This window comes from Pavona decussata, unplaced genomic scaffold (genome assembly GCF_977016875.1).
Source record: "Pavona decussata unplaced genomic scaffold, jaPavDecu1.1 SCAFFOLD_418, whole genome shotgun sequence".
NCBI classification, from domain to species: domain Eukaryota; kingdom Metazoa; phylum Cnidaria; class Anthozoa; order Scleractinia; family Agariciidae; genus Pavona; species Pavona decussata.
The window spans coordinates 7,140-26,416 of record NW_028145780.1 but is presented as its reverse complement, the minus strand read 5'-3'; the positions used below and the strand labels follow the sequence as shown (position 1 = coordinate 26,416).

At 38.9% G+C, this 19,277-nt stretch overlaps 1 long non-coding RNA gene across 1 annotated transcript; it reads left to right on the top strand.

Moving 5' to 3' along the window:
* Positions 1 to 6,848: 6,848 nt before the first annotated feature.
* Positions 6,849 to 11,532, top strand: LOC146450817 (uncharacterized). The gene is made up of 3 exons (XR_014860217.1): positions 6,849 to 6,976; positions 7,192 to 7,371; positions 10,560 to 11,532. It is a non-coding gene; the product is annotated as an uncharacterized LOC146450817 (long non-coding RNA).
* Positions 11,533 to 19,277: the final 7,745 nt, after the last annotated feature.

Here is a 19,277-nt window from a genome sequence, read left to right as displayed (position 1 = left end):
AATTGTTCCAGCATCATCATTGTGTGTCCATCGGGTGCGTGACGATATTTCAATCAGAACAACGGCGGTCTTTATAAGAACACAACAGATCATTGTAACTAAAATAAACACATTAAAAAAAAAGTGCTACAGATCAGAGAAAATTAACGATTAAACAGAAAACTGAACTTTTTTAAAGATCTTGTTAACGAAGAATTGATGCACCCAACCATTTTTCAGGTACTGTTATCATCAGTGATCACGGAACTCTTTATCTGTCTGTATATCTTTATCTTGTTTATAGCTGTTATTTATGTTGGCAAACCGACACATGCGAAAAGAACGAACGTCATTCTGGTTGAGAAACTAAAAAAGTTCTCGTTAAGTCACAATTTTCTTATATCCCCTTATACCGGTATCTGTTCAATTTCCTCTCGTTAAAACATCATTCAAGCAATTATCCTTGCTCAATAAACCATTCACGCACACGCCATGACCGTCGTGAAATAAACAACCTGAATCGAACATCACTGTTCACGGAGAAATTCAAAAGCCGCGTTAATGCGTGAACAGTCACGTTTGGATGTTCAAATAACTTTAAAGGAACTAGTTTCAGACGCCCTGATGTTTGAATTTTTTTTTTTTTCGATTTTGGCCATATGTAAGAAAAACCAACACTCCGAAGGAAGCCGTTGCGTGACCGAAACAAGTACAGTCAAAAACAATCGAAGACGGAAGATTATAAAGTCCGGCGGTTTCTGAGATGACTGTGGAGAACTTTAAAATTAGATATTTCTGTTAATATTTTCTTTGAGCCGACAAGGTTTTGTTACCGTCAAAGGATTTTTGCCCCTTCAATTGGCATTTGCCAAGTGACGTGAATGCGATAGCAGAAGTCATTAGTCACTGAAGGAGATCAATTATCAACCCTTCGAGCTATGATGGCTTTGTATGGTGCATTAAGCCAAGAAACTGATACTTAGATGACATCTTATTCAAGGTGAGCTAAATATGAGCTTTCTGTTGATTGGTCCATCGTACTATTGAGGGAAACAAGGAAAAAAATTACAAAAGTCTTCAGTGATTTTGACAAACATGTTTATCGCTTACAGTTGTTGACAGATAATGTTGCAATTATCGGGATTTTGAGAGCGTCAGTTCTCAGCGCTGATAGAAAGCCCGAAACTGATTTTTAAACCTGCTTTTAGAACGGCATTTCGTCAATCAAGAATTCTAAATTTCAAGTGATTCGGTGTTTTACCGGGTAGGGAAACTCTCTCCTGAAAAAGTGCGCCAAATTGAGAATTTCGACTGAGCCAATTTTAGTAACTTTCGGTACCTTCCCCATGACCTTCAAAACTAAAGCAGAGATCTATTATTGGCCTCAAACGATTCGTAAACACTTCAACTGCACATTTCCAAGCTTAAAATGAGGTTTTTTATCTATGCGAATTAAACAGAGCGAAGTTGAGAGAAGGTATGGGACACGTCTATTTTGGGTGCTTTTATAGACACTTGGGCCCGAACACATTTTATTCAATTTTTCTGGGTTTAAAAAAGAATTCCGAGAAATCAAAACCACCACGTTACTAGAACTACCATAGGGTATCCTTAGTCAATTTGTGAACGACTTTCATTTTTTATCATGTGCCACCCCTCGCTCGGTGTTAGTAGACATTCCCTCTTAAATAAAACAGAATGCGTTCGCATAAGTTCTGGCATTTCTTGGATGTCGTGAGACATTTGCACGAAGTGTTGCAAAAATCCCCACGTGTTTTACTAGTGCACCTTTTTGTTTCTTTCTGAAACGTGACTGAAACATTGGCCGGTTAATTTTGTCTTACGCCAGCAAGTTATAAGATTTGCCCGCCGTATCCGGCCCGCCAGTATTTTGTATTTGCTTTTAATTGGTCGAAAAACAATAAGCTTGACAGCGCCTACGTCATCGCTCACACATGCGCCGAACCGTGAAACTCTCCCCTTAAAGGGAGAGTTTCACGGTTCGGCGCATGTGCGAGCGATAACGTAAGCGCTGTCCGGCCAAATGTTTTTGGACCAATTAGAAGCGAGTACATAACACCGGCGGGATATGGCGGGCAAGTCTTTTAACTTGCTGGCATAAAAATAAAACTGACCGGCCAGTGTTTCGGTCACGTTTCAGAAAGAAACGAAAACGCTGTCCATGTAAAGCACATGGGGATTTTTGCAGCGCCGCTTCGTGAATGTCCCATGACATTCAAGAAATGCCAGAACTTATGCGAACGTATACGGTTTTATTTTAGTACAATGTCGATATCTCGCGGCATCGACCTTTTTTTATTACGTGCAGTTCGAAAAGCCGAGAAGCTCCCTCAAACTTACGTACTTACATCCCGTATTTTATCAGCATTTAGTGATAAACTTACTATAGTGTGTACGCTCGATAGCCTGATTTTATTAGACCAGCGAGAAGGCGAAGAACGAGAAATCCGCAAACTTCAAGAAGCGATTCGACCGTTTAGCAACAACAACACTGAGCGTCCTACCGAGATGCTGGAATGCATTTGAGAAAACTCTGCCATGGTGGCAAATCAAAACTGCGTTTGCCATTCGCAATGACCATAATTTTATAGATAAATGAATACCTTACAATATATTTTGTGGTTTGCCGCAAATCTTTTGGATTTTTTTCTACTGCCCGCTATTCGAGCCCGCTAATAGACGACTACAACTAACTTGCACATTTGATCTCATATTTATTCGCTTCGCGTCTCAGTGTTGTACAATTTTTTCCATCCAAAGCAAAACACTGATGTTTGATGCTGTTTGTCCGTCGAATTCTCCGTTTTTAACAGTTGATTTCCATATGAACAAACAGTACGATTGAAATCTAGAAAATCCTCGCGAGTTCATCCAAAGCCAGTTGGTGACCTTTGCCATTTCCAGCGAAAGCAGATGTGCCGCGAAATCGTTGTCTATTTTAAACAGACTTATCTCTTTACCAATTTTTCACGTTTGGTGGACGTATCTTATTAACCACACAGGATTCCTACATCAACTCCACTCTGTCCGCTTTAACTTCTTTGCTTCCAGAGAGTCCACAGAACGTCCCGTCGCCGGTCGGCCGCGACGTCTCCTTGCCGATCCATCGACAAAAATGTCGTTTTCGGATGCTAAAACACTTTTAACCTTACAAAAATCGAACTTATATTTACAACAGGAAACAAAGATTATAAAAAGTGAAGAACGAAGAGTGGATGATCCAATTTCGGGCGCAAATTCAACAGATTGTTCCACCACAATTTCGCATCGAATTTAGTGTCGACCCGTACAATTTATTTTTGAGCCGGTCTGTTCGTGCATGCGCTTGACCGTAAAACTCGGCCTTTAAGCTACATATGGGAATACTATTACCCGCGAAAATTGAAATTCGGATTTACGTGAGAATTATGCAAAGCTTAAGACTGGTTAGAAAGGCTCCTATGGGAGACTAGATTTGTGGAAACTTCAACCTAAAAATAAATAGGGCGGTGAAACGTCCAAGGACCGCATTCATTTACTTTGAATCTAAAATTTACAAAACTAATATCCCTGGCCGACAAGTTGTTTCTGCTACCAGCTGCCCCACCGAGCTCATTTCTGGTGAGATACCTAGAAGAGTGTGTTTAGCCATTAATAACTGATCATATCAATGGTGCGTTTAATTCACCGTATTACGTAATAAGAATAAGCGGAAAACGTGCCGGATTTCTCTTTTTTAGTAAATTTGAGGAGATATTTCTGCAAAGTTTCGCTGACACATGATAGTGTAAGAGTGATTCTGTACCCCAGTAACTCCAAAAACTCTCCAGGGGTACTCAGCAGTGATACTGTTCCGCAGGAATATCTGTTCGGAAGTTCTTAGCGGAGCTGTCGCGCGCGCCGCAGGCGCGCGCAGCGGAGCCCCATAGCTAAGAGAATTTGGTAACCCGTGAACGTGAGAAATTTTGGTTTGGTTATGACGTCACTGTCCGTCCGGCGCACGTCCGTCCGTACGTCCTTCCGCCCCTCTATGTAAGCCATTGTGAAATGCCACAGTCAACCTGTGTGGCAATCCTCGTTTTTCTTGTTTTCCGGCGAGAAGTTGCAACGCCAACTGCGTTTTAGAAAAAGAAAAGCAAAACATAGTTTTAAAGACGACAAAATACAAAGTCAATTTATGTGACCGACAGCGGGAGAAACAGCAAGACGTCTAGCGGTGGAGGAAACAAATTGACTAGCACGTCATCAGAATCTTGAATTGAAACCATTTTACTCCGATCCGGCGCTACGAAACGTTGGACTTTTCCTCTAGCAGTGAAACGTTTCGTTCATATAACGTAAAACAAACGGCAAAAATCAACAATAAAGGAAGATGAATAAAGGGATTAGTCAGCTACAGTTGGATGGTAAGGCTGTTGAAAATGCTACAGAAATTGCGGAACAGTTTAATTCATATTTTTCCTCAATCGCGGCTAATCTGAGATCCAGACTCGGTAATACACCATCAGACTTGTTCAAGTTGGTAAACTTTGTTGAGTCTCGCAAAGATCCGGATGTGGTTTTCTCTGTTCCAGACATAACCGATGCTCAGGTGCTTCAGATTATAAAGGGAATTAGTCCTCATAAGGCTGCAGGTAACGACAAAATGAGCGCCAGGTTTTTGCGTATTGCCGCTCCCATTTTAGCTCCAAGCAACATGTCGTTTTCCACAGGAAAGTTTCCTACTCGTTGGAAAACCGCTAATGTGACACCACTGTTCAAACAAGGTGCAGCCAGTGATCCTTCTAATTATCGCCCAATTTCTGTGCTACCGGTAGTGTCAAAAGTAATCGAACGTCTCATGCACAACTCTCTATATGCTTTCCTTATGGATAATAACTTGTTATATTCCAGACATTCTGGGTTTCGTAGGATGCACAGTACCGAGACTGCCCTAATCAAGTTAATTGACGAGCTTTTGTTCAGCCTAGATAATAATCAGGTTTGCAGCATGGTCCTGGTCGATTATCGTAAGGCTTTCGACATGGTGGACCATAAGCTGTTGTTGCGCAAGTTGGAACTGTACGGCATAGTAAACCGGGAGCTTGCCTGGTGTCACTCTTATTTGTCGGAAAGGAAGCAAGTGGTCCGTGTAAATGGGAGTGAGTCAAGCGAAGCTTTGATGTTGCATGGAGTCCCCCAGGGCAGTATTTTGGGTCCTTTATCCTTCATTTTGTTTATCAACGATCTGCCCTTGTATACAAGTGCTCAGTTGGACCTCTACGCAGACGATACGACTGTCACCGCTTCTGGGGATGTGAAGGACTTAGCCACCTTAAATTCATCACTAAACAAGTCTGTCTCTGAAATTCAATTATGGGCTTCAGCGAATAAGCTCCCATTAAATGAAGACAAGACTAAAGTACTTACGATCACTGGCAAAAGACGCGTGGCCAACATAAATAGAAGTGACATAGATGTAATCGTAAATGGAAAACAGCTCAGTAATGTGGATTGTGCTACCTTATTAGTCGTAGAAATTGACAGCAAATTGTCATTTAATGAACATGTTGAGAAAGTATGTAAAAAGTTGGCCTCTAGAATCGCAATATTGCGTAAGATCCGAGCGTGTCTACCTCTTAAACAGCGACTTCAGTTTTATAATAGCATTATTCGCCCTGTTATGTGTTACGCTAACGTTGCTTGGGCAGATTGCGATAAAGAGTCGGTTCATAGGGTCTTAAGATTGCAAAAACGTGCGGCACGCGTTATTTGTTATGCCGATCGCATGACACCATCAGTTGCTTTGTTTAACAAGCTAGGTTGGATCCCGTTTTATGAGCAACATAAGATTGATAAATGCACAATAATGTATAAGCGAATTAATGGGACTTTGCCTAATTATCTATATGAACACTTAATTTTAAATAATAAGCGGCACGCCCGCAACCCTAGATATTCAAGCACTAATGCTGTTTGTCCTAAATATAAAAGAGAAACAGAAGGAGGACGCTCTTTCGCTGTTTCGGCAACAAGACTGTGGAACAGTACACCAATTGAAATTAGGAAACTGAATTCTGTAGCATGTTTTGAAAAGAACATGTTTGCCAAGATTTTTAAGGAACAACAATTTTTGCATCATTTCATAATTTAATAATTTATTTTTATCTTATAATCGAATCCTGTCATATTTTATATTTTAACTGTATATGTATATATTTTAGCTTACAGTATTTTAGATTGTAAACAGTTGTGAGGGCCACAAGTTTATTAGCCTTTGGCTATTAAGTGCTACCCTCTTTAAATAAAGGCTTTACTAACAATGGAATAAAAAGACTGATTATTCTCAGAAGAGGCGAGTACATATGATTTTGTTGACAAAACTTTGCTGGATTGCTATGGTGCAAGATCTTGTTTTCTTGCAGTGTTGACACGCCGTGTAATTTAAACTTGAGCTTAATATTGTTAACTTCAGAGCAGTCTTTTGAGCTCATTTTTTTTTTTCGGTCCATGTTCAAAATTTCCCTTGGAGTTTTATTTTTTAATCTCCTCAGATCTCCTCCAAATTTTACCTTTCAACAGCGGGAGAAAGAGTAAGACTACGCGCGGCGGGAATTTACATGAAGGGGGCATTGATCATACACAGCAGGCGCCGTGAGTCTTGAAGGGGCAACCCTAAAAACCTGAACGGTGCAAAAGGCAGAAAATCACCCCAAATCCAAGAACACAGAACTGGTAAGGGTTAGGTTTAAGGTTACAGCTTATTTGGGGTGATTTCTGCCGTTCCATGCTTTAGGATTTGTAGTGATTTTCCACCATTCCGCCGTTCCACCGTTCCTGCTTTTAACGTCGCCGATCGTGAAGTGAATCATTTTACTCTGATCCGGCGCGACGAGAAGTTGGATTTTTCCTCTTCATTCTTGAAGTGAAAAGTTTCGCTCACTTAACGCTGTAAAACGAACGAAAAAATCAACAATGGAATAAAAGGACTGGCTATTCTCAGAAGAGGAAAGTACATGTATATTCTTGTGATTTTGTAGACAAAACTTTGCTCATTTGCGGCTGTTTTGCAATAAATTGATTTCTTGCTTTGTTGATACGCAGTTAATACTGTTAACTTCAGAGTTGCCCTTTTAGCTCATTTTTTTTCGGTTCATGTTTATTATTTCGATCCCTTGGCGTTTTTTTTTTTTCTAATCTGGTCCAATTTTGCTTTCCAACAGCGGAAAAAAGAGCAAGGCGAATAGCGGCGAGAAAGGACTGTTCTAGAGGCGGCACATTTTAAACAGCGGATCTTATCCTCGAAGAAACGTTGGATTTTTCCTCTTGAAGTGAAACTTTTTGCTCATTTAACGTTGTAAAACGAACGAAAAAATCAGCAATGGAATAAAAGGACTGGTTATTTCCAAAGAGGCGAGTATATCAAGCTTAAGTCTTATATGTGATTTTGTTGACAAAACTTTGCTGTCGACTTTTGCAAGTTATTTTTTTGCAGTGTTCACACTGCAACATGTTTAACTTAAGCTACTGCTAACTTCAGAAAAGTCTCTTGAGCTCATTTTTCGGTCCATGTTCGTTATTTCCCCTGGAGTTTTATTTTCTAATCTCATTCCTTTTTGCTTCATGTAAGGAAATTTGATTCTCAGGTAAAATAGTAAGTGAAACAAACGTCTCATAACACTTTTTTTATCGTTAGCTAAGATAAGCTACTGACAAGATTTTCTCACATATATTTCTAATTTTTGCATTTATTTCTGACAATCTTCACAGAGAACAAACACAAATACTTTAAAGGATAGGATATGTCTTTTCAAAGGACGTTAAAAGCGAATGTAAAATTAGTCATTTAAGTGTGAGCTCATTTTCATCATAACATCAAAAGTACGCAAAATTTGTCCGCTTGTTTGTGCAAATTTTTGAAGGTCGTCGTTTAGTTTATCTCTGTTCTGATTGTTATGAATTATCACACTTTGTTTTTTTTTTGCATTTATTACTCCAGGATACATGTATATTTGAAGTCTGTTTCATGGTTAGTGTAGCCTTGTTCTCTGAGGTTTATGGTTGATCAACAAAATTTGCCTAAGACGGTGGCAGTTCGCCTCAATCATCTTTAAAATAATAACAACAAAATAATACTTTGAGCGTGAAGAAAACTATCGAAACTCGATAAATAGCCAATCCCGTCCTGAATATTTTCCTGTTTAGTGTACATAATATTTTGATATTTTTTTGTACCCCCCACTCAAATCCATGAAGCTTTAAGAATGTCAGTTCTGCTGAAATGGGTTTGTGGGTTTCAAGAGGACACCTTACTTACTACACCTAATGTACCTTATTGTATAGCAGATAGTATTTTTATTTGCATGAGGCCGAGTAAAATTAAGGTTTAATTTTCAAGCGGCAGGGGTATTTTGCAGAACACTGAATGTTGAATCTATAGAAGTCCTTTATGCAATGGCTGCCATAACAACAAATTAAAGCTAACCGTCTGTATAATTAACAATTATTCCACGAGCGCACGTTAGATATGAGACGATAGATAGCCAACGAGGCGCGTAGCGCCGAGTTGGCTATAACCATCTCATATCCAACAAGCGCAAGTGGAATAACTGTTTTATTAAAAACGATCTAGAAATATTGCTAGATCTTACTGATTTCGCTGTGCAAGAACAACCAGAAGGCAATTAAATGGTCGCCATTTCTCGGCCATGGTATAATGGCTCATATACCATGGCCGCTAAGCCAATCAAATCCCTCGAATTGCATTATACAATGATTCACTTTTTAGTAATCAGTGTTATTAAAAACTGAATCATTGTATTATGCCATTTGAGCGATTTGATTGGCTTAGCGGCCATGGTATATGAGCCATTATACGATGCCCGAAAAATAGCGACCATTAAATTGCCTTCTAATTGTTCTTGCAAAGCGAAATCAGCAAAATATAGCAATATTTCTTGATTGTTTTTAATAAAACAATTATTCCACTCGTGTTTGTTGGATATGAGATGATTATAGCCAACTTGGGGCTATCTATCATCTCATATCCAACGCGCGCTCTTGGAATATCAATAATTGTTAATTAGCCCTAAACAGAAAAGAAATGTGCTTAGACCTTCATAACTTTGTCCGGTTTAAACTGTGGATACCTAACCCCCACATCAAATTAATCAAAGCTTATAGAGCCGGCTTATTAAACTATGCCACGAATTTTGAAATAAAATGAATTGTCGAATTTTTAGCGCTGTTTTCTTGAATCAATTTTTTCACTTAAAGGGGGCACTTGCTAAAACTCAAATGGAATTTGTTTGTTTACCTTCAATTTTGGACAGTAGCTAGTTTAACATATAAGGAACAAATACGTGTCGCAAATTCTTTCTTTTGAAATATTTTTTCTCCAAGTGATTTTTATACGATCACTTCACATTTCTTTAATCGTATTTCGTAAATGTTCTGTAACTTTTCACTGCAATTTAATATCACAGAACGCAGACATGTTTTTTCTTTTTTTGCACTCTGGGTGTACCGGAAACTGAGGAGCAGATTAAATTGGCGAAAAACAAAATTCATTTGACTTGTAGCCTTTAAAAGGTGATCCGGATGCTCACATTTAGTGGTGGTAAAAAATTCGACAACTCATTTAATTTCAAAATTCTTGATATAGTTTGATAGCCAGCTCTATAAGCTTTAATTTGATTGAGGGGTTTACATATCTACAGTTTAAACCAGACATATTGCTAGATCGCTTGGACGCGTAAGACCCCTAAAGGGATACGGTTACCTTACTGCTAAATGTTATGGGTGGCGAAAAAAATTATGCGACATTCGGCGTTCAGAATTCTGCAAAATACCCCTTCCAGTTAACAACTAACAATATTGTTAAGGTCTAAACACTTTTCTATACTATTTAGGGTTACGCGATTTACCAATAATTATTGACTGCAGTGTGTCCAATTCTAGTGCTGCACTTTTTATTTGCCGGCAATGGTATTTACACTCACTATCATCATTCTCACTCAGCATCCCCTCAGTTTCACTGCACCATGTTTCACCCACAACAACAGTGTCGTCTCCACCTTTTTTTATCATTATCATCAGATGTGGGTTTGTAAGCTCGTAAAAGACGCTGGCCTGGGACTTTCATTTTCGCTAATGTCTGTCCCCTTTGTTTCTTGTAGATGACTGGTTAATTAAGTAGCACAATCTTTTCATTTTTTCAATTTTTTTCTTGTATGAAAGGGGGTGTTTTTTCAAGAGTGTTAAGTTAAAAAAAAAAAAAAAAAAGAAATTTTAACCCTTCAGATAGTAGTAACTCTTCCCATCTTCCCAATTGCTATCCTCATTCTCTGTTTCATCGCTTCTCAATGGTTGCTTGACTTCGCAAATCTTTGGAAAAATGGAGATGTTTTGAATGGTCTAGGTATATTTTCACTAGCTCTTCAGAAACCACAAACTAAGGTAGAAGAAAAGACTGTAATTTCTGTCCCTGTGTTCCATTGAAGCATAAACTCATCAACAGTACTGGTCATGCTGTTCCATCTAAAGAAGTAGCCGGAGATTCAAAGACATTTTAATTTGTACTTTAACTTCTCTTTATCCAGGAAAGGGCATGGAATTCTGCCCATCATGGAGCCAGCCAACCATTTTCACATGAAGCACACTGCTGCTCTTTCTTAACCTCGCAGGTGTCTTTGACAAATTCCATGTATAACTCTAGCCAGAAATTTTTGCAAAATAATAATTATAGCCAGGTACATGTTTTTTTGAACTTTCAGATGCCTACAAGTAATCATGATTAGCTGGGTCCTGTTGAAAAAAAAAACCTGCCTCCTCCTCCCCCTCTGTTACAAATTCCCTTATGTAATCTGACAACAGGTGCATCATCATTGTGCAACGCTATGTCATGAGCAACCCTCCATGCATTTCTTTTTATTCTTTTTCTTCGTAATTTCATAGTGAGCTTAAGCCACAGTCTTCTTCTAAATTTCTTGGTCTGATTTGTCATGAAATCTTTGAAAATATTCCATTTTATAGAACTGCCATCGGTAATGGCATCTCAGCCACTTGCAGGATTAGTCCTTTCCAGCCAGCTTCCCCCCAGTCACTGCTTTCGTGTGCTCGATGAATCCTGATGCGGTAATCAGACTTGCAAATGGACAATTCGGCATCTCGTTAACCTGACCTCATCAAACAGTAGCATTATCCAAAACGTGAACTTAGGGAAAAATTTAAAAATCATCATAGGCCCCCATCTGCTTAAATTATGAACCCTCACTTAGGAGTGTTTTAAGATTTGCCACTGCCTGGGCACAAAAGCCATGCACAGAGGGTGTAACCTTTACTGGTAGGTTTAGATCTTGTGTTTTAGCTGAAGCAAAAAATAAATTGATGTAAGCTTTTTATTTACCATCACAGATCATGACAGATGTGATGAAAACACAGTTTGGCTCATGAATCACTTTGTTAATGGACGTTCTTGTTGAGGCAGTTCATAAACTTGTAAATCATCCATTCTTGTGTGAAAGTTTTTGTGCACTTTTCCCATCAAGGGATAGATCCAGTTGTGTATTAAATTGTTTACCTTTTAATAAATGTTGACGTGATGGCACGAACCAAATTAAATGGGCACTCGCTGAGCATATAAAATTTTTCTTCAGCAGTAAAGATTTTAATAGTTGGCCAGACAGGGCTATTGCTCTAGCATGTTGTGTACAACAGAGATTGGCCACTGGATGTCTGGGCCTACAATAGCTGCACGTTTATAAGCAACAGTCAGCACTGTCACTCAATCATTCTTATAACTATTCAATTGATGGAGGCTACAGAAATATGCTGAACAAGGGGCATTCCCTGTATACTTTACAGTGCAACGAACTCAACTGGGGCCACCCAACATTAATCAGCCAATCATAGGTCACCTTTACAACAAAGGACTCTGGCTTTGGTAGAAAAAAGTGTCGGTTTTATCGGTGGCCCCGGTTGAGTTTGTTGCACTGTCTGTAAGACAAAACCTCACCTTACCTTTAGTTAAATATATATATTTTTTACAAAGCCTGAATATCAGCTGTTTCCCATCTCTCACCAATCATCTAGAGAGGAGATGACTGATATTCAGGCCATGTTTAATGCAACCAGACCCTGGCTTCTTTTGAAGACTGTGATTTAACAGATACAAGGTCAAACTTCTTATCAGCCATCTCTTTTAATTGAAAGAAAAATTTAAAACTTGGTAGTGGGTAATGAATTATGAAATATGTACAGTTATTTATTTTTACAGTGCAATCTCAGTTATTTGAACTCTCAATGTTTTTCACCCCTTCCAATTCTTCAAGAACAAATAGTTGTTACGCTTGATCTGGCTCGAGAATCAATTTAAATAATGTTTACCTTCTCTTAGCGAGGTAAAATTCTTAGTTTCTTGCCGGGTTACCTTGCAATCTTGTCAGAATTCAAAATAATTTCAACGGCTTTTGTTTGATTGAGGTCCACCAAAACACAACTTTATCCGACTCTTTTAAATGCCGTAGGTCGCGTGTTATTGGTAACCGCTGTAAAATTCTTTTGGATTTGCCTCCAATTTTTTTGAACAAAATTCATTTTCACTAGGAAGTTATAAAAAAATTGGTACACAGTACTTCCACCGAAGTGATTGTCACATAACAATATTATAAAAATGTTAATATACCAAGTAAATTGTTTTCTTTTACTTACTTTTGATTATCCAATAATAACTGTTAATTTTCATGGGTTTTGTGTCATGCAGTAACCAGTGCTACAGTTTTCTACAACTTATCACATAGTCTGGTATAACTTTTTCAGTAACATAAGGAAAAACACTAAATAATATTACTTTCCCTTTCCATTCTATCCAGGGTTTATGTAAAATCTTTATTTATATGAAAATAGTTTAATCCACTGATTGTTTTGGAGAATAAAGTAATACAATGCTTTTAATTTGCAAATTATATTTCAAGCAAAGTATATGTTGTTTTGATCATTTTGTGAATTCAGAAGAGTACTATTGCTGTACATACACTCAACTCTCTTTAGGCACTCTTGTTCCTTCTGTTTTTTTCTTTCGGAAAAACAGGACGATGAAAATTAAAGTAAGGAATATTTTTGAGAGAATGCTTATTAAAATTAATGTTATGATACATTGTCGGTATTTTGCTGTGTAAAAATGAATGGGACTTCTCAGATGAGGTGCTATCCATAAACTGGAGTGATGAGGCTGCAGTAGTGTAGTGTTTAGCAGTCTAATGACTTCTTAAATTGAGATTTTGCTTGTAAGGACAAAAGGTTAATGGGTTGGAGCAAGGCCTGTTCCTTATTGAGAAACCAGAGAATAAAATCTGCAGTGTAAATTTTTGTGGCGGAACGAAACCGCTTAATGTTCTTTTCAGTATTACCTCAGTAAGAAAAGGTGGTCCATGAAAGGTAAAGAAAAACTCTTTGACAGATAAAAACCTATGACCCCAGGATTTTTTGATCACTGATGGACCAAAATTAATCTCCTCACTAGGGTAATGCAAAATTTAAGTGGTTTCCTTCCCACACAGAAATTTACAGTCCAGGGATAATTCTCTGATTTCTCAGTTGTATAGTCAGTACTACACAACACAAAATTTCATTATCCCTTAATTGTTGTGTTATTTCCAACTTTACTCCAAGTTAACTCTCGTGTAGCAAAGTGTAGAAAAACTGCTGGGGATAACCGGCTCCCATAACTGCCGATGGATTTTTTTTGGTAACGATTTTGACAGCGACAGTTGAGGATTTTTACACAATTGTTATTTGATTCTAAGTCAAACAATTTACTAACTTAATTTAAAATCAGGTACAAATGACTAGGGACTGAAAAAAATTTTTTTCTGTTGAATAATTAGACTTACGACATTTATTGCATTCAACATAGAAAGAACGCACTCCTTACACAGATTGAAGTTGAGATTGTGTGGGAGAACTAAAGTTGATTGCCATGAATGAAAGGATATTAGGACATACATGTGTATATCTGGCAACCCCTGTAGATTTTGCAGGGGCAGATGACATCATCACCAAATTGGCAAAGGAGAGAACCTACGCTAGGATCAAGGTTATCAAACGCACTCTCTGATCCAGTTTTGATTATAACTACTGTAGTTTCCATACATACAAAGTAGCAAAAGGCATTCACAAGTGATTGTTGTTTTGACTTTACAATATCAAGAATAAGAGGCAGCCAATTACTGCTGTGGTTTCTCTGAACAAAACAGTATCACTTTGCACACTCAAAACAATGGAACTAATGTGATTGACAGGAAGTTATGAAAGGTTCAAGTTTTCCTATCCCACCGAAACAAATGGGAAAAATTATACTGCATAATTTCTTAGATTAAGTTAAGAGCAAGAAAGACATCTTAACTCTCTTGTAAATCAATATCAGTTGCATGGAACTGACCATTTAGTTTGAGTTTATACAAACACCAAAATAAGCACACAAGAATAGCTATCAACCTGGGAATAACAGAAATTTTTAAAAATGAGCTTTTCAATCTAATTTATTGAATTAATGAGCTACAAGTGCAGTAAGAAAATATAAAAAATTATGACACAAAGCTAATTTGACTTGAAATATTTCTCCTGTATTCAAACATCTCCAATGTGCATCTCCCTCAAACAGAACCTAAACATAAAAAATCACTCAATTTGACTAGAAAAAGATGAAATTTTAAATACTTTGTAAATCCCTATAACTTATAATGACTCGTTATTCAATTGTTCCACGGTGTACCAGTTTGGAACGATCTCCTAGTATTAGTAGACCAAATGAATTCATATAACAACACTGGCCTACTATTGTCCGTATTAGCTTGCAATTTTAATATTATCTTGATTAAAGATTTGTTTTAGAAAATTGCTCCCTTGTCAGAAAAAAAACAACACTACAAACAGTTTAAAGGTGTGCAAGCATACATAAAGATTTCAAGATATCTTACCTCCTTGATTGACGGAGCTGTCGGACCTTTTGCCTTCCACCGACACAGCAAAACCCCTTCTACTTTTGACATTTAAGCTTATGACACTAAAAGTTTTCTTCAAATCTGCTGTCAAAACGGAACATTTCCACACAGTCGTGCAGGAAAAGTAAGACGAGGCGTAGGAAAAATTTGATGCTTCCAAACCTGAAAAGTTATGCAGAAATTAAAAAGATCCTTTCTTTTTTATCCACCATCCTAATAAAGGAAGATGTCTGAACACTGCTATTTTTATCTTGTTTTATCCAAATCTCTAGAACGAAGCAAAGACTAGCAAAGACACCTAAATCGCCTCTTCGCTCGTACTCAGAGCCCGGGTAGCCTGCAATGCAGGCGTTTTTCATGGGCGAGCGCTGAATAATAAATTTAGTTCGCGTATTTGAAGGAGGCTGAGGAGGAGGGGGCAGGAAATGCGAGCGAAAGAAAACGCCTGCCCGCAAACACTGTGTAATCGCCAAACACCCCTATTTATACTTGCGCCTGATCAGTGCATTTCCGGCTTCATTCATCACAGCTTGTGCAGTCATGTCACATACTTTGCGTGATCTAAGTTTCTACTTTGAAATCAAGCACAATAAAGTGAAGGTTGTCTCTGTCTCAAAATAAAAAGAATCATGAAAGAATAAAGCTACTGTGTGACGGTCAAATTAATAAATTTAGTAAAGTTAATTTTCTGCGTTTGCTTTCAGAAGATTTAGTAAAGTTAATTTTCTGCGTTCGCTTTCAGAAGATTTACAAGTGTCACGCTGTGCGCCGCAAAGGTCAAATACAGAATATCAAGCACAGATCAGTTCAAAGTTTTATTCGGGGCTATGCGAATCATCGCGCAGAATGCCTATTGTTCTCGGGACATTTACTTCCAGTTCAACAAAGTTCGTAGGTCTGTCATATTACGCGCAATCATGAAGAGACTCTATGAAAGCGCTTCAGCCATTGGTTGCCAAGAATGCACGACGAAGCTCATTAATATGTTGTAGGTGGCAAACTGAACATTGAATGCAGCACGCTATTGTTTTCTCCTTTTAGCCCTTTTGTTTCGCAAAATCGCGGATATGCGCATATTTCACAGTGAACGTTCAAATGCAGAGAATATATACACTTTGCTTTATTTTGCGGGAATTTTGTTTAAACCTTTACCCGGTCCAACTGAACAGTATGCGAGTCGTCCCCAGTTATCACACAAAGCTGCTGGTCAACTGATGTATCAATCTTTTTCAACGATCGAAAAAACGGACAGTGCTCCTCCGCTGAAGCAATGATAAACGGTTTTTTGCATCCTCAATACGGTCGACTCCCGATAACTCGAACCCTCGCTAACTCGAACCTCCCGCTAACTCGAACCAATTTTTCTTTCCTTTTAGGTCATTTTCTATATAATTTTACCCTCGGTAACTCGAACTCCCGATAACTCGAACCTTTTTCAATTTCCCCTGAAGGTTCGAGTTATCGGGAGTTGACTGTATCTTTTTGATCGGTATCCGTATTTTGTTAGTCCCATTGAAGTTGCTTCTTCACAGCTCTTTTCAGCGGACAGACAAGGATCGCATCAGCACTTTTGCTCGATAAAATCAATTTAAATGCCCTTCAGTCGAACCAACAACGGAAAGGTAAGGCTTTTTCAAAAGGCGGTAGGAAAATCTGCCAATACATCTTGTCTCGACAACAGTGAAAAAATTATTTATTTTTGTTCGGAGCTCAATTCAAGTGATATTCCAATTTCTGAAAGACACGATTTCACTGAGCACAGTGCTAGTGGAGTTGGAATGAAATGACATGCGGACCGATCTGCCGTGGATTGTCAGGTATCAATCAATATGTGACCTACCGCACCAATCAGAGCCCCTGTCTATCCAGTGTACGGGTTCTGCAAACAAACAATGAGTGCGGGCAGGCGTATTTTTCCCTCCTCTCCCCCTCCCCCCTCCTTTATTTCTCAACCAGTCGTCCTCTCCCTTAGGGTCTTTTTTGACTCGCTCCAGCCGTCTCGCGCTTCCTCGCCCAAGATGACAGCTGACGAAGGATTCAGCGCTCCCGCTCCAAAAATACGCCTGCATTGCAGGCTAGAGCCCGCGTTACCCTTTATCCAGCACCCGTTCCGCTGGATAAGGGTAATGCGGGCTCTGCGAACGTGATAGCCGCCATTTTTTAAATGAAGAATCTGGGTACTAGGAGTCCAGAATCAGGAGTCGGAAGACCTTAGATAACAAAGTCTCCTTCGCAGCCATTATTAGTGTCTTCACGCTACGCTCCGTTGGGTTGAGCGTTGCGTGTCGACCCTTATAACGGCTGCGAAGAAGACTATAGATAACAAGGACTGCAAACCAGATTTCAGAGCCCAGCGCTTTTCGCGAAAACATGTGTTTGGTAGGGGTGCCAATTCTCGCGGGCCTACAAACCTGGTTCCAATCCTTGTTACGCGGGATGCCCTGAGGGGGCATACCGTGTCTAAAAACGGGTCGATTTCTTTTAACGCGGGATGCCCTGAGGGGGCATACCGTGTCTAAAAACGGGTCGATTTCTTTTTATTTTTTCTTCCTCGTAGCTACAAATCGGTACATTAATTTATTCATTAAACTCTCCCCTCTCCTACTCGGGATGTATTGTTCTGATTGTCTTCAACAAAAGCAGGCCAATCAAAATCCATTCTTGTCGCTCATATTGCGAGGGAGGAGACCCACTCACCCCTACCTGTGTGACGTCAAAGCATCACTTAATTAACACTGGATTAAACTTGTGTCGCCATATTGTTAACATGTTCTGGACTCAATTGTGCCGTTTTCAAACGGAAATTTCACCATTTTGAAGCGGTAAATCGAAAGAATAACTTCTAAGAAGCACTCGACATCTAGAATGGTGGAAATTGGAGAGTTCCTGTCGAAGGAATCGTGCTTTCTTTGACAGTATTAAACCACGATTGCAGACAGAAAAGAGGTCATTGAGAACCTTACGTTATCGCAATGGAATTCCCGCAATTTCCCTTGAAACCCTGAGTAGCGTAACGCAAGGGAAACAACGTAACGCGATCTTCGTGACTCAAACTATTCCATTAGCAAGGATTGTTTTATAAATCTGTGAAACATACAGTTGGAATAAATGAATCAGCCCCAGCATCACGCGTAATGCCAGTATAGCAGGCATCTTGTATTGTTTTCTTCCTCGTAGCTACAAATCGGTACATTAATTTATTCATTAAACTCTCCCCTCTCCTACTCGGGATGTATTGTTCTGATTGTCTTCAACAAAAGCAGGCCAATCAAAATCCATTCTTGTCGCTCATATTGCGAGGGAGGAGACCCACTCACCCCTACCTGTGTGACGTCAAAGCATCACTTAATTAACACTGGATTAAACATGTGTCGCCATATTGTTAACATGTTCTGGACTCAATTGTGCAATTTTCAAACGGAAATTTCACCATTTTGAAGCGGTAAATCGAAAGAATAACTTCTAAGAAGCACTCGACATCTAGAATGGTGGAAATTGGAGAGTTCCTGTCTAAGGAATCGTGCTTTCTTTAACAGTCTTAAACCACGATTGCAGACAGAAAAGAGGTCATTGAGAACCTTACGTTTATATCGCGATGGAATTCCCGCAATTTCCCTTGAAACCCTAAGTAGCGTAACACAAGGGAAACAACGTAACGCGATCTTCGTGACTCAAACTATTCCATTAGCAAGGATTGTTTTATAAATCTGTGAAACATACAGTTGGAATAAATGAATCAGCCCCAGCATCACGCGTAATGCCAGTATAGCAGGCATCTTGTTATTTAAGGATTATATATTTTCCTAGGAATTTCATTCCCATTCAAAAACGCGCGTGGGCTCTGGGGACGGGATTGGGGTACAAGCGCAAAGATCAACCAATCACCAACCCTTGCTCGGTAAAAGGAAAATAAAAAAAAAATGCCCTCTGTTACAAAAAAATCAGCCTTAAATAATTGTGCTCTCTGTGTTACCAGTACCCGATGATCATGGGCTCCTGGAATTACATTGTTGATGGGGAGTTTGCTGCATGTGCATTAAAAATATATATAACTTTAGAAAGGATGAGGAACTACGTCCATACGATAAGCAGATTTCTATAAATGCTATCAAAAAAATTGGAGCTCCGCTTTTAGGCTTGGCTAAATATATATATTATTTACCTATGTAGTATGTATGTCTGTGGACGCATGTAATCAGGCAAGACCATAAAGGGGCATTATGTCCTTTTGAGGAATTTTCGGCGGAAATATCATCTAGGTACTCTCAAAAATATGGCGCACGCTCCCAGGATTGTACATTAGCCACTCGCTATATT